This window comes from Diaphorina citri, unplaced genomic scaffold (genome assembly GCF_000475195.1).
Source record: "Diaphorina citri unplaced genomic scaffold, Diaci psyllid genome assembly version 1.1 scaffold142, whole genome shotgun sequence".
In the NCBI taxonomy this organism is placed as follows: Eukaryota; Metazoa; Arthropoda; class Insecta; order Hemiptera; family Psyllidae; genus Diaphorina; species Diaphorina citri.
This window is the reverse complement of record NW_007377579.1, coordinates 123,135-136,909: the sequence shown is the minus strand read 5'-3', so window position 1 is coordinate 136,909 and position 13,775 is coordinate 123,135.

Here is a 13,775-nt window from a genome sequence, read left to right as displayed (position 1 = left end):
ATCTTATTGGGTTGAAATAGGGGTTGAACCAGTGTGTTAGATTTGAAACTTTTGAAGAAGTATGCCACAGTGACAGGTTGATTTGAAACACTGATAAAATCGCAAGGAAAAGATGTTATCCTCGACAGATAAGGTTTGTTCTTGGAACGGCTGGCTTTGTCCTATCTTGTCCTTCTTCTCTATTCGAGCCAGCCTAGTTAGCTTGGTTGTTAGCTCGTCTGCCTTGTAAACGCTAGGCCGCGGGTTCGATTCTCGCCCCGCGCGGATTTTATCCTGAACGGATAATGTTCGTTCTCGGAACGGCTGGCTTTCTCCTATCCTGTCCTTCTCTGTTCGATTTCGAGACGATAAAACCTCCGTTGTTACAATTCCGTCCATCAAACATCTTAAAAAAATAAAAACATCAAGAAACTTGAACTTATTTGACTGAACCGAAGCTTTTTGCCGTTTTTCGCCAGTGTTAGCTTGGCTATTTTAAATTGGCTTGGCAATTATTTTCTTTCTACGCTTAAGTATAGGAAAAAAATCTCATTAAAAATAGGTATGGAACAGAAAAAAAGAAGGAAAGGTAAAAATCAAAACTGCCGAGACAACAAAACAACATTTTGAGAGAGGAGAAAAGCGATTCAATTTTGTTTCCAAATTAAACTAGCCTTTACAAAAAATATTGAATTTTGTAGTAGGTATGGAACAGAAAAAAAGAAGGAAAGGTAAAAATCAAAACTGCCGAGACAACAAAACAACATTTTGAGAGAGGAGAAAAGCGATCCAATTTTGTTTCCAAATTAAACTAGCCTTTACAAAAAATATTGAATTTTGTAGGTAGGTATACCTAAAAAAGAAAAATTCCAAAGTCTTACCTGGAAGGAAAAATAAAAGACTAGTTTTTGAGTCCATGAAAATATTAGAGGGGAGGTGGGCAGGTATACGAGGTAGGTGTATACCTAAAAAAGAAAAATTCCAAAGTCTTACCTGGAAGGAAAAATAAAAGACTAGTTTTTGAGTCCATGAAAATATTAGAGGGGATGTGGGCAGGTATACGAGGTGGGCTCGTATTGGATCCTACTGAATCTACTGTGCTCAAACTTTGATGAGTTTTTATAAACGCCTGGAAACTATGCAATGTGCAACAATGGATAGATCAGTTTTTCATAAACAGGGTATGACAAAATTCAGATCAATTGAATTTTAAGCTAGGTAGGTATAGTATTGCCTGATGTGGGGCAGTTAATTTGTAATGAATGAGTATTACCTACATCTTGTGGGAGCTCAAGCTCATAGATATCGGCGCGAACGACACGCAAGTGTTAAAGCGCCTAAGGGGGAAAAAAAAAAAAAAAAAAAAAAAACACACATTTCATTGAAAATGATCAAAGAAAAAGTAAAAATACCTGCGCTAGTGGTGGAAACATTTATTTAAATTACAGCCGAATATATAAAATCAATTCAGACTAGTTTAGGAGCTAGGTATCTAATTTTTATTCCATGACGTTTGACCATTTGAAATGTCCATGAATGAATGACTAGGTTATCTTGGTAGTCACACTGCACTTTGACGAATAAATAACGACAGAATAAGTTCGGTAGGTACTTACTAAAAGCCAACAAAAAATGCACATTGGATGCTACCTAGGACTAAAATAAAATAAAAATATTTCAAAATGAACTCGCCTTCTTTACACTCATGTTTTTTTGAGTAATTTTACATCTCCCCGTTTTTCTTTTGACATTTCATAGCTAGTGACATCTCGTATTCAAATTCAAAACTAACTGCAACAATAAGTCACATTTTCTCTTCCGTTCCGCGTATTGATAAAGGAGGGGTAAATTAATGCTGTCCAAGGGGTTCCTTGGGCTTTTACTGAGGGACAATAGGTCTACGAAATAACGATGCAGAGAAATTTCGTCAGGTAAGCTACCTCTGTTTCTGTGCAGAGTTGAGTGGTTGAAAGGTTTACGGCATCCTCTTGGCTTGAGAGTTGTGAGTTCGAACCTCTAAAATTTCCAATTTCAGGATCGAACCTTAAACTTAAAAGAAAGAAATCAGTTAATATCATCAAATTTTTATTCGTAATGATTTTTTTGAATGCCTATTGTTTTTGGGTCGAAAGATCTTAGCAGCATGTCTTATAAGATATCGAATTTCTTCCATCCAATTTGAATTTCGTTTTATTTATGCGCAATTTAAACCATAGGCACTCCATGAAACCCTCCTTGAACTAATTCTACTTGGGGGTATTAAAAGGTATGTATAATAATTATAAAAGATATGTATAGTAATTATAATGCTCTCAAAAAACTTGGTCCAAAAGTATTAATGTCAAGAGATGCGGGGATTAACCAGAAAATAAACCTCGACAATAAGGTAAATAAATATTCCAAACAATATGGTACATCTCTACGAAATATTTGTGGAGTTTTCAAACCCCTCGTGTACATTATGTTATTATTAAAACAAAAGAACCAGAAATTATGTTCTCCACGTACCTATTGATATGTACCTATGTTATTTGTTCTTTCCGAAATTTCTTTCAGGGCCGAACGTATTTATGTGAGTTTCAAGCGAAAGAACAAAACTCACTCTGTCTCACACATTTATTTTAGCCAACACCTGAAAGCAGCCTAAGACGCGTTTCGTTTTTGTTGGAACTCATCAGTTAGACATAGCTCTCAGGTGCTGGCCAAGAATTTGGAAGTGTTATTTATACTTCAGAGATGGAAATCTTCAGAGTGGAGAAACGAGAACCTGCACATAACTCTCAGGTGCTGGCCAAGAATTTGGAAGTGTTATTTATACTTCAGAGATGGAAATTGTGGAGAAACGAGAACCTGGGTTTTCTATGTAAGATTTTATTTAGTGTTGAGTGTTGTTGTGAGCGCCACATTATGAACAAGATACTCTCAACTACACTGTGCTCAAGCATCAATCCCAAACATCTGATTGGCCAAAATTTGCTTAAGACTGACTTGAGAGCGAGAATTTTTGTTCATAAAATAAATATCGGTGTAAGAACAACACTCACACCCGTATTTATTGCTCTCAAGTCAGACCGAAGTCATTTTGTCCAATAAGATGTCTGGAATCAATCCCTACCCCGCGTACCCCGAAATCCAAGCAAAAAAGCTGGAAAAACTCCAGACAAGCCGGGAATTGAACCCGGGACCTCCATCGAATTGGAATCCCAGTGCTACTCACTCGGCCACGAAGGCTACTCATATAATACCTAAATTTTCAAAGGCCAACCTTGTTTTATAATTTCCTCTAACACAGGTATTGGAGGGGATTAAGGAATAACGATGATTCTTGACTTTCTTTCGAGCTATAATCTCGAGAACATAATTTTGTATGCAAATTACTCAGGAATTCTCGGGCAGAAGATTTCTTGTATCTTTATACTTTGATTTTCCTTGTTTATATTTTGTATGTTTATGTGTAGGTATCTTGTAACCAGTGTTATTATATCCGACGATTTCGATAGCTTTTGTTGTATGTATAGCTAAAGCACAACACTTACTGGTATGGTGTTATTCTGCAAATTACTCAGGAATTCTCGGGCAGAAGATTTCTTGTATCTTTATACTTTGATTTTCCTTGTTTATATTTTGTATGTTTATGTGTCTTGTAACCAGTGTTATTATATCCGACGATTTCGATAGCTTTTGTTGTATGTATATAGCTAAAGCACAACACTTACTGGTATGGTGTTATTCAAGTTTACTCTTATCAAGTATATACGAATGATTAAGACATCAAGAATCAAATGAAATGAGTGACAAATTTATTTATATTTTACTTTAAAACAAGTCCATGATAAATACCCAGTTTCACTTACTTTTAAATTAGGGTAGTTTTCCTAAAATGTAAATTAAAAAAAAAAAAAAAAAAAAAAAAAACACCTGGTTGGGGAAAGAGGTAGGAATCTATGAACATTAGGTTATTTCATTTTCATGGTGGTACTGTAAGACCAAAATGATCGATTTATGTCACAGGATTTTGCGGTCAGACAGGGAGTGATCTAGATTTCACGGGAAGGTGAAAGGATTTCACTTCAAAACTACCAGATTTTACCCAAAACGAAGGAAAGTAAATAAGAGATACCTACTTTGTTACCCAAAGCCTCTTATATTCAAATTTCTTAATTACTTCTTTACCCACGTCATCTTTTTCTTCGACACCCTTTGCGAAAATTTCATCGTAAATTCAAAAGCGGAAAAGGAATGATAGAGGATTTTCATTATTTTTGATATTTTAATAAGGAATCTCTTTTTGATTCAATTTTGTAATCCACAACCGATTTATTTTCAACGAGGTTTTCAATCTCTAATCTGTTCTGTATGATGCCTTGTTAGTTTATTTCCATTTAGATTGGAATTTCATGAATATAATTTGCCTCTCATGTAGATCATCAATTTCTGGAATGATTAAAATTTTCGTGGAGGCCTAGTGCGTGTTGCTCTGGCCTCAGTTTAACCTTACCTTGGGATTACTTATTAAGTATCTATATATTATACATCATTTTAAGACCTAATTTTTGTTCCAAATTATACATATACCTACGTATTCTTGAGATTTCCATATCTTTGAATGACTTGGATCGTTGGTCTATAAACTTGATCGGGCCTTTGGGGGGCCCGTTGCCGCGTTGGGTCCCTTTTTCTGAAGTTCACTGATTCTCTATTATTCTCAATGTCTAAATTCTCTGCGTAGATTTCTCTAGGTAGAAAGCTCATACATGGGTACTTGAAAAAGGTAAGTTGAGAATTTAATCAAATTCGAGACTCACATTTTAAGTAAATACTCATCTACTTTTTAATTTATTCTCTTACCCAAGGGTTAGGAATTCTGTTTCAAGTGTCCCTTATACCTCGTACTTTGAAATTCAGAAATCTTTTTTGTTCATTGAGAACGGAGCAGAGAGGAGAGACAGAGTTGGAGTGGTTTCCTTTTAATTATACAAACAGAGAAAAGAGTAGAAAGGTGAAGTTTTCATTTAGAACTCGGGGTGGACAAAGGCGGTGGACTCCACCCTCTTTTTCATATTTCTAATCTTTTCCTCTTTTTGAACTAAAAGAGAAGGGGGGCGTACTTGTGTAATTTTTGAAGTGATTCATCTGAAGAACCGGTGGCTCTGTGAAACGCCAAGAAATGTAGACTTTCCTGAGAGACACTCGTTTTTGTTGGATTAGACAAGTTGGCTGTCTAAAATGTGATGAATTGCTAGAAAAAAATGTATTAGGTACATATCAGAAATGCATCTTTGTCTAGTATTCGCAAGATCCACTGCTATGCTACTACAAAAATCCTTAAAAACCACAAATTTCAAACTTCTTGACCGGCAGACCACCTCAATAGATCCATTAGAATAGGTGTAGCCCCTGGTTAGGTACTCTGGAATACTTACTACACACTTACTAGGTCCTAAGATAGAAAATTCATTTCATCTTTGAGAGAAAACATGTCTCATATCCCGAAACTACCTAAAGCGTAAAGTTTAAAACCCCATATCATTTTCTCTTTTTCTCGGCGAGTTTTTTCCCCACGCGAAATGTTCGAAAAGTTAGGTGCTGTTTTTACTTTGGACTTCAATAAATCCTAATTCTTTGTTTCCTTTGAAAAAGATGGCGTCGTGTGGAAGCTCGGAGCTTTTTAATAGGAAGAGTTAATTTATTATGGCTACCCTTGAATGTTGAATCTCTTGGTCTTGACTTGGGAAAAGTAAACACTCAACCTTCTCGAATGAAGTAGAGATAAAAATAATTAAAAAAGAGAAAATCCTCTTGGGCACTCTGCTTTTTTTCCAATTCGGGGTAAGTAGATACTTACCTTTGAACAAACTCATGATGGTACCTATTGGTACACGGTAAGTTGTTAGTAGATACTTACCTATAAAAGTGTCTCGTCTACACGGTTGTAAAAGGAGAGCAAAAAATACGGTAGTTTGAGAATGTGTATATCAGGGTTGTCCAACCTTAGGGCACCCGAGGGCCGCAAGAGAAGGTGGCCTGGTGTAATGTAATTATAATTGATGGTACCTAGAATTAGAAACTAACTATGAAAATTGTAAGGTAAACTGGGATAAATTTTATAAATTTGAAAAAATTCATGCATTATTTATTTTATTTAGTAGGTATATTTACTCTATTTCCCATTTTCGTTCAATTTTTTAGGCGGGCCTTCGCGGGCCGCAAAAATGAGCTCGCGGGCCGCGGGTTGGACAAGCCTGGTGTATATTAACATGGTGCTTTGGTGTCTCCACCAATTCCTAAGTAACTTGGTAAGAATTGGTGGATATGTTACCGCCCGCCCGTTCAAACTGCGCGAAACGAATTTTTCTTCGTCACGAATTTTATTGCATAATTAGGTAAGTTCTTATCTATTTTGACATATTATGGAATGAAGAAAATAGGTAGATAAATGTTCCAAGACCTAGATACCAATATCTACCTACATGAACTAAAATTTGTTGTAAAAACAGAAGCCTATGGGAGACTTTGCACCAAACTTTGACAAAAAAAATAAAATAGAAGGACAACCTAAATTTATAATCAAATTAATTAAAAATAAAGTATTTGTTCATATTTATTAATTAAAGGTACCTACCAATTTTAAGTGATTTCCTAGCTTAAGACAATGAGACACATCACATGATTCATAATATGTGAGAATTCGCGTTTAATTATGGCCCAATTTTAATCAGGTAGCCTATTGTTTATTTCGGTAGTTATCTAGGTAGGTAGTACTATCTAGGTAGGTAGGATCTGCCTCATTGACCGAGTAGTCCACTGAAAAGAGTAGTTCTCTTTTTATAACTCACTCACTTACGCTGTAAACTATTTGGTTACAAAGTTATAACAAGGTATCCAAAAATTTGAGAAAAAGTGGTGCAAAGTCACCTCAGTTTACGGTATCTAGGTATCTCTGATAGGTAGGTAAGTGACTATATACAGAAATCATACAAATATTACAACAATGATCAGCGATCTCATATTTACCTAGATATTGTATTATTGTACCTACAATAGATAGCTACTTAGAAGTAGGTAGGTACCTACTAATCATTTGCACTAAGTAGGTACCTATACTCGTAAGTGCCTACATAAATAGGTAAGTAGATATAAAAGAAGTTGCATAGGTAATCGATTCCAGTCAGGTAACAAAATAAAGAAATTGAGCTTGCTAAAATTAGCACAATTCTGAATAGGTCTTGGGATTGATGTGGTTGTGATAGTTAACATGATTAACCTATGGGTAGCTTACTCTATTATTCTGTGACTACTGAATGATCATTAGATCATTACCTATAAACTTCTCATTTTATTTGAGCAATTACCATGTTGTCTACATACACTTGACCAGGGATGGATAGATACCTACAGCATCATGGCTGAACGTCTTCTATTATCTTAATACTCATGTGTAATTAATGTTATTAATATCAATGACCAAGTAGGTACTAGTGTGTTGGATCTTAGTAGGTTCTTGGAATTAGATAGGTACCTTTGAAGTTGAAGTATGATAAAGTGGTAGGTAGTTCAAGAGACTCTTGATCATACTTTGAAAAAAAAAGGACCAATTTGTGCCAAATTGGTGCCAATTTGTGCCAAATTATTCCTTTTTTCAGCAAACTTTCTTAATGTGTTGAGCAGGTTTGACAAACTTCAAATTTTTAAAGACAAAAATTGGACTAGGACTAACTGACGGTCGAGAGTTATTGCAGAACAAACAGACAAACTAAATCCTTCTTTCACTGTAGCTTTTACAAATTCTATTTGGGGTCGATAGACCCAACTTCTTCCAATATGTACCACTCATTCTACTCTAACATTTATTTCCATATTCTTTCCTCGCAGAACAAACAGACAAACTAAATCCTTCTTTCACTGTAGCTTTTACAAATTCTATTTGGGGTCGATAGACCCAACTTCTTCCAATATATACCACTCATTCTACTCTAACATTTATTTCCATATTCTTTCCTTCTTCATCCTTTCCCAGTTCTTCTTCAATCATTCCTCTTCACCTCAGCTTTGGTCTCCCTAGCTCTCTTTCTCTTTTCCTGCATTACCAGTTTTTCTTCTTTTTAACCTTTATAATTATTCTCCTTCCCCTGTCCACATCCTTATAACATCTCAATAAATTTACTATTAATCGTAATGAAATTGTTTAAAAAAAGACAGCTACTAATCAATATCCAGTTTTGTTTTTTTTTTTTTTTAAAAATTTTTTAAAAAAAAAAAGTTTCTAAACAATTTCTTTTTTTTTTTTTTTTTTTTTTTTTTTTTTTTTTAATCTCAAATTTCCTGATGCCGGATTTGATCGTGAAAATAAATAAAAACGAGTAGGTACCTAATTGTTCTAATTAAGATAATTCTATCTACGTAAGATGCCTTAAGCTACCTATTAACAGGTTCCTATAGCTTCCTAGTGGTAATTTTTTTAGGATTAGCACTGTCCATAGTCTCCATGTCTAAGTATCATCCACTGGCCTTCCACTGGGTTCTCTCCCCAGATTATTTTCTGGTACTTTGCTTGAAAGGGTGCTATACCGTTCAGGTAGAGCTTGACCTACATACGAGCACATACAAAGGGCGAAAAATAACATCGCCCTTCGCCTGTAAGCTTTTTCTAAGATTCAAAGTCATTCTTTGGTACAAAATAAGTAGGTACCTAGGTATATCTCTACTTGGAAACTTTTGATACAATGGGACTGCTTGTCCCACTTTGACAAAACAAAATAAAAACAAGTTCAGCTAAAACAAGGGTTCAAATTCAAAACTACACCCCATATTATTACTTTCTATTATTCTTATAGCAAACGTACCTGCTCGTTATAGGAAAATCCAATATTGCACACAATAGATATCTACTAAAAATAAATAAATACGTAAAATTGGCGACAATTTTTAAAAAGATAGTAACGAAAAGTGAAATTTCTTAAAGGAAGAGAAAAACAGGATAGTTAACACAATACTTCCTGATGTTATTTTCGGATGAACGCGAATTCTTGCACGTATTAATTTACATGCCACAATCTCTTCGTGTGTTCCTACTCCTATTAGCATAAGAAGATTGTGATCATTCATTACTTCTCATATAAAACAAGATGCAGATATTTTCGCTGCCAGGCAGATTTGACATTTTGAACCGTGAGTGTGCGCTAAGAGATCGAGTAGAGCGACCTCCAGGATTTGAATTCAGGGCCAAGGTCATTTGAATCGGAAGCGAAAAGATCGGTTGTAAACCAGATGGATTTTATTTCGAACTCATCCGATGTCACTTGTGGAAGAGGGAGGGGGAAGAGGAAGGATGAGAGGGAGAGGGAGAGAAAGAGAGAGAGAGAGAGAGAGAGAGAGAGAGAGAGAGAGAGAGAGAGAGAGAGCAGTACTGAGAGAGAGAGAGAGAGAGAGAGAAGGTGATAACCTAATAGATAGGTATAGGTACATCATACCTTGTTCCTACGAGTAATAATTTATAAATATAAATAAAAAAATCAATAAAATTGTCAATAAAAAAATTAGCTATAGCTATTAAAAAATGGTTCTTGGTTTGGTAAAACCACATTCTTAAGCTCGCGCCACACTTTTCTGAAGGTATCTAAATTGTTTATCTTGGTAGGTATATGTAGGTACCTTAGGTACAAAAAATACAACCAATACCTAGTAAGGTTGACTTTTTTTCCTACCTTTATTCACCTCGTCATTCATGTGATCTTGATTACTCTAAATTTTATATTGCCAAAGGAAGGCTTTGTGTAGTTTACTGACACAGATGAGTGATACGAGTATAGGTACCTGCCTACCTATCGACTATCTAGGTACCTACTCGTAGGTAGGTACTTAGGTATTGTAGATATATTGGAATGATACGTCTAAGTAGGTACCTAACTAATGTGTCTACAGTACCTACTTTTAAGCACCTAAGAATACAAGCCTTATCTCGTCTATAGTTAGACAGAAGACAGTGTAGGTATGAATTACATTAAGAATGACTTTGGACAGCATGATTATGCAGTATTTTGCGTTTGGATAATAAAATTAATGTTACTACACTTCCTTGTTGTATAGGGTGCAGGGTGCATAATTATGATTATTTATATTTACCTCTCCATCACGAGTAGGTAGGTACTCAACTTTGATGGCTGATGGAAAAGTTGTCATCTTTTAAAGATGACACTTCAGTGTCTTTATAAGATTTTTAATCCATGATGTCTACCTGTAGAAATTTTTGTCGATGGTGGGATTCGAACCCGGGACCTTCTGCATGGCAAGCAAGCGCGTTACCACTGGACCAACCGTGCCCCCATGGAGATGAAGACGAAAACATCAAATAGAGACGAGTGGCGATCTACAAACCAATCCTAGGATTGATAAACATGATGATTAGTCCTAAGGTCCTAATATGTTCGACCCAGGTAGAGAGTGCTCCGACCTAGGTCTTAATACTCATGTGTAATTAATGTTATTAATATCAATGACCAAGTAGGTACTAGTGTGTTGGATCTTAGTAGGTTCTTGGAATTAGGTAGGTACCTTTGAAGTTGAAGTATGATCAACTGGTAGGTACTTCAAGAGACTCTTGATCATACTTTGAAAAAAAAAGGACCAATTTGTGCCAAATTGGTCTTGGTCCTTTTTCCAGCAAACTTCCTTAATGTGTTGAGCAGGTTTCACAAACTTCAAATTTTTAAGAATAATAATAATAATAATAATAATAATAATAATAATAATAATAATAATAATAATAATAATAATAATAAATAATAAAAATAAAAAATCAAGAGAGACTGACTTTTTAAAAGTCAACAATTTCGCCTTTAAAAATAAAGCCATACAACCAAAAAGACAGTAAAGGTATCGAACACAAAAGGAAGAGCTCCTCACATGGTCGACAGCCGTTGATCGATCATCGATCTATGTGTGGACACACCTTTATAACTGGTACCACAAAACGTTAAAAAAAATTTCAAGAAGTTCAGAAGAGGCTGCCAAATTGATGGAAAATTGGAAATGCAAAATTATGACTATTGTAGCAAGATTCTGTACTACTGTTACCTAGGGCTGCGAGAGCAGTTGACTTATTTACTCGGATGAACTGCAAAACTTTGACTGACCTAGGAATTGAACCCGAAGTTGTCCGTACTTCCCGCGCCTAGGATCGCCATAAGTGAATGCATTACAATGTCAAACCTAATATCTCTCATTGTTATCTGAGATATATCTACCTGAATTCTGAATAACTGACGGCCAACAAACACACAGAACTAGGAATTCCTTATTGCATCACTCATGGGCACTCAGACGCAGGACCATGTAATATTTCACGTGGCTGAAATAAATCTTGGTGTTCACGAACTCTTTGTTCTTGGTTCTCTGTGGATTGTCTCTTCTGTGGAAGTTGGCAGAAGAGTTATGTCTTCACTTTGCCCTCTAGCCTCTCTCTTCTGATGAAAACCTGTGCGTAGGCAAGTGTCTGTTTTCAAAGTAGGTATTTTAAAAGATGATTTTTCTCATGTTTTCCATCAATGACAAGTTTGACAAGCAAGTGGTGTGATAATATAGCCAGAAGGTAGAAGATGTATAACGCAGCCTATGGCTGGATTATAAGAGGCCAATTTAGACAGTCCAGCTGGGCCTCTTGTAAACACCACAGGCGTCGAGTAGGTACCATTCAAGTTCAGTTGGACAAAATGCACTCCTGTACAAATCCAGTTGAAACTGACCAAATAAATGGACTGGAAAGTTATTGGGAGCCAAGAGTTGTGTACAAGAGTTCAAGTAGCTGGACTGCTCACTGATGGCCTCATGTACTCCAGGCACTAGGAGACTAGGACGCGTTTGGCGAAGAAGAATCTTTTCATAGAAACCAACTTTGTTGTCAATTGAAAAGGCCAAAATTCGGAAGTTTTATAGGAAACAAATTTAAATAAACATTTTTTTTTTTACTTCCTGATGTTATTTTCGGATGAACGCGAATTCTTGCACGTATTAATTTACATGCCACAATCTCTTCGTGTGTTCCTACTCCTATAAGCAATATGTACCTATTAGCATAAGAAGATTGTGATCATTTATTACTTCTCATATAAAACAAGATGCAGATATTTACGCTGCCAGGCAGATTTGACATTTTGAACCGTGAGTGCGCGCTAAGAGATCGAGTAGAGCGACCTCCAGGATTTGAATTCAGGGCCAAGGTCATTTGAATCGGAAGCGAGAAGATCGGTTGTAAACCAGGTGGATTTTATTTTGAACTCATCCGGTGTCAACTTGTGGAAGAGAGAGGGGGAAAAGGAAGGAGGAGAGGGAGGGAGAGAGAAAGGGGGAGAGGAAGGAGGAGAGGGAGAGAGAAAGAACCCAGCGAATGTTATGTACGGAGGTATAGGTACATCATATCTTGTTCCTAATAATTTATAAATATAAATAAAAAATCAATAAAATTGTCAATAAAAAAAATTAGCTAGCTAATGGTTCATGGTTCATGGTTTGGTAAAACCACATTCTTAAGCTCGCGCCACACTTTTCTGAAGGTATCTAAATTGTTTATCTTGGTAGGTATGTATGTAGGTACCTAGGTACGAAAAAAAAAAAACAACCAATAGTAAGGTTGACTTTTTTTCCTACCTTTATTCACCTCGTCATTCATGAGATCTTGATTACACTAAATTTTATATTGCCAAAGGAAGGCTTTGTGTAGTTTACTGACACAGATGAGTGATACGAGTATAGGTACCTGCCTACCTATCGACTATCTAGGTACCTACTCGTAGGTAGGTACTTAGGTATTGTAGATATATTGGAATGATACGTCCAAGTAGGTACCTAACTAATGTGTCTACAGTACCTACTTTTAAGCACCTAAGAATACAAGCCTTATCTCGTCTAGTTAGACAGAAGACAGTGTAGGTATGAATAACATTTTACATTAAGAATGACTTTGGACAGCATGATTATGCAGTATTTTGCGTCTGGATAATTAATCTTACCACACTTCCTTGTTGTATAGGGTGCAGGGTGCATAATTATGATTATTTATATTACCTCTCCATTACGAGTAGGTAGGTACTCAACTTTGATGGCTGATGGAAAAGTTGTCATCTTTTAAAGATGACACTTCAGTGTCTTTATAAGATTTTTAATCCATGATGTCTACCTGTACTGTGAAAATCAGCTTCCTATTTCCTGGATTTGTGGAGTTACCTACCTCAGTACAATGATTTACAACTAGCGGCCCGCAGGCCACATAATATCATGTGGCCTGCGAAGTAGGTAGGTACCTACTTGCCAATGTAGAATGTGGTCCGCGGTCCGCTTACACATGGAAGTTGGAAATCCCTACCTTAGAAGGTACCCCTCTGACCCTCTCCCTAGCCTCTTCGCGCCGGAATGTCCTCGTGCGAGGACATTGGCTTGGATATGGATATACCTCGCGCTGAAGCAGAATTTCGGCCGGAGTGTCCTCGCGCGAGGACACTCCAGCACATACTACTATTACTACTACAAAACTAAAATTTACCTTTGGGATATACAGCTACCGAGTGTTTGTCCTCGAGCGAGGACATCCCGGCACATACGACTACAAATGCTGAAAACAGCTTCAGCGCGAAGAGGCTAGAAAGATAGATGTAAACATACCCTACTTTAAAGGTTTAAAGTAGGTACCCTTACTTCTGAAATGAGTGATCAAGAGGTTATTTTACTTCTGAAATTAGTGATCAAGAGGTTATTTTACTTCTGAAATTAGTGATCAAGGTTACTTTACTTCTGAAATTAGTGAT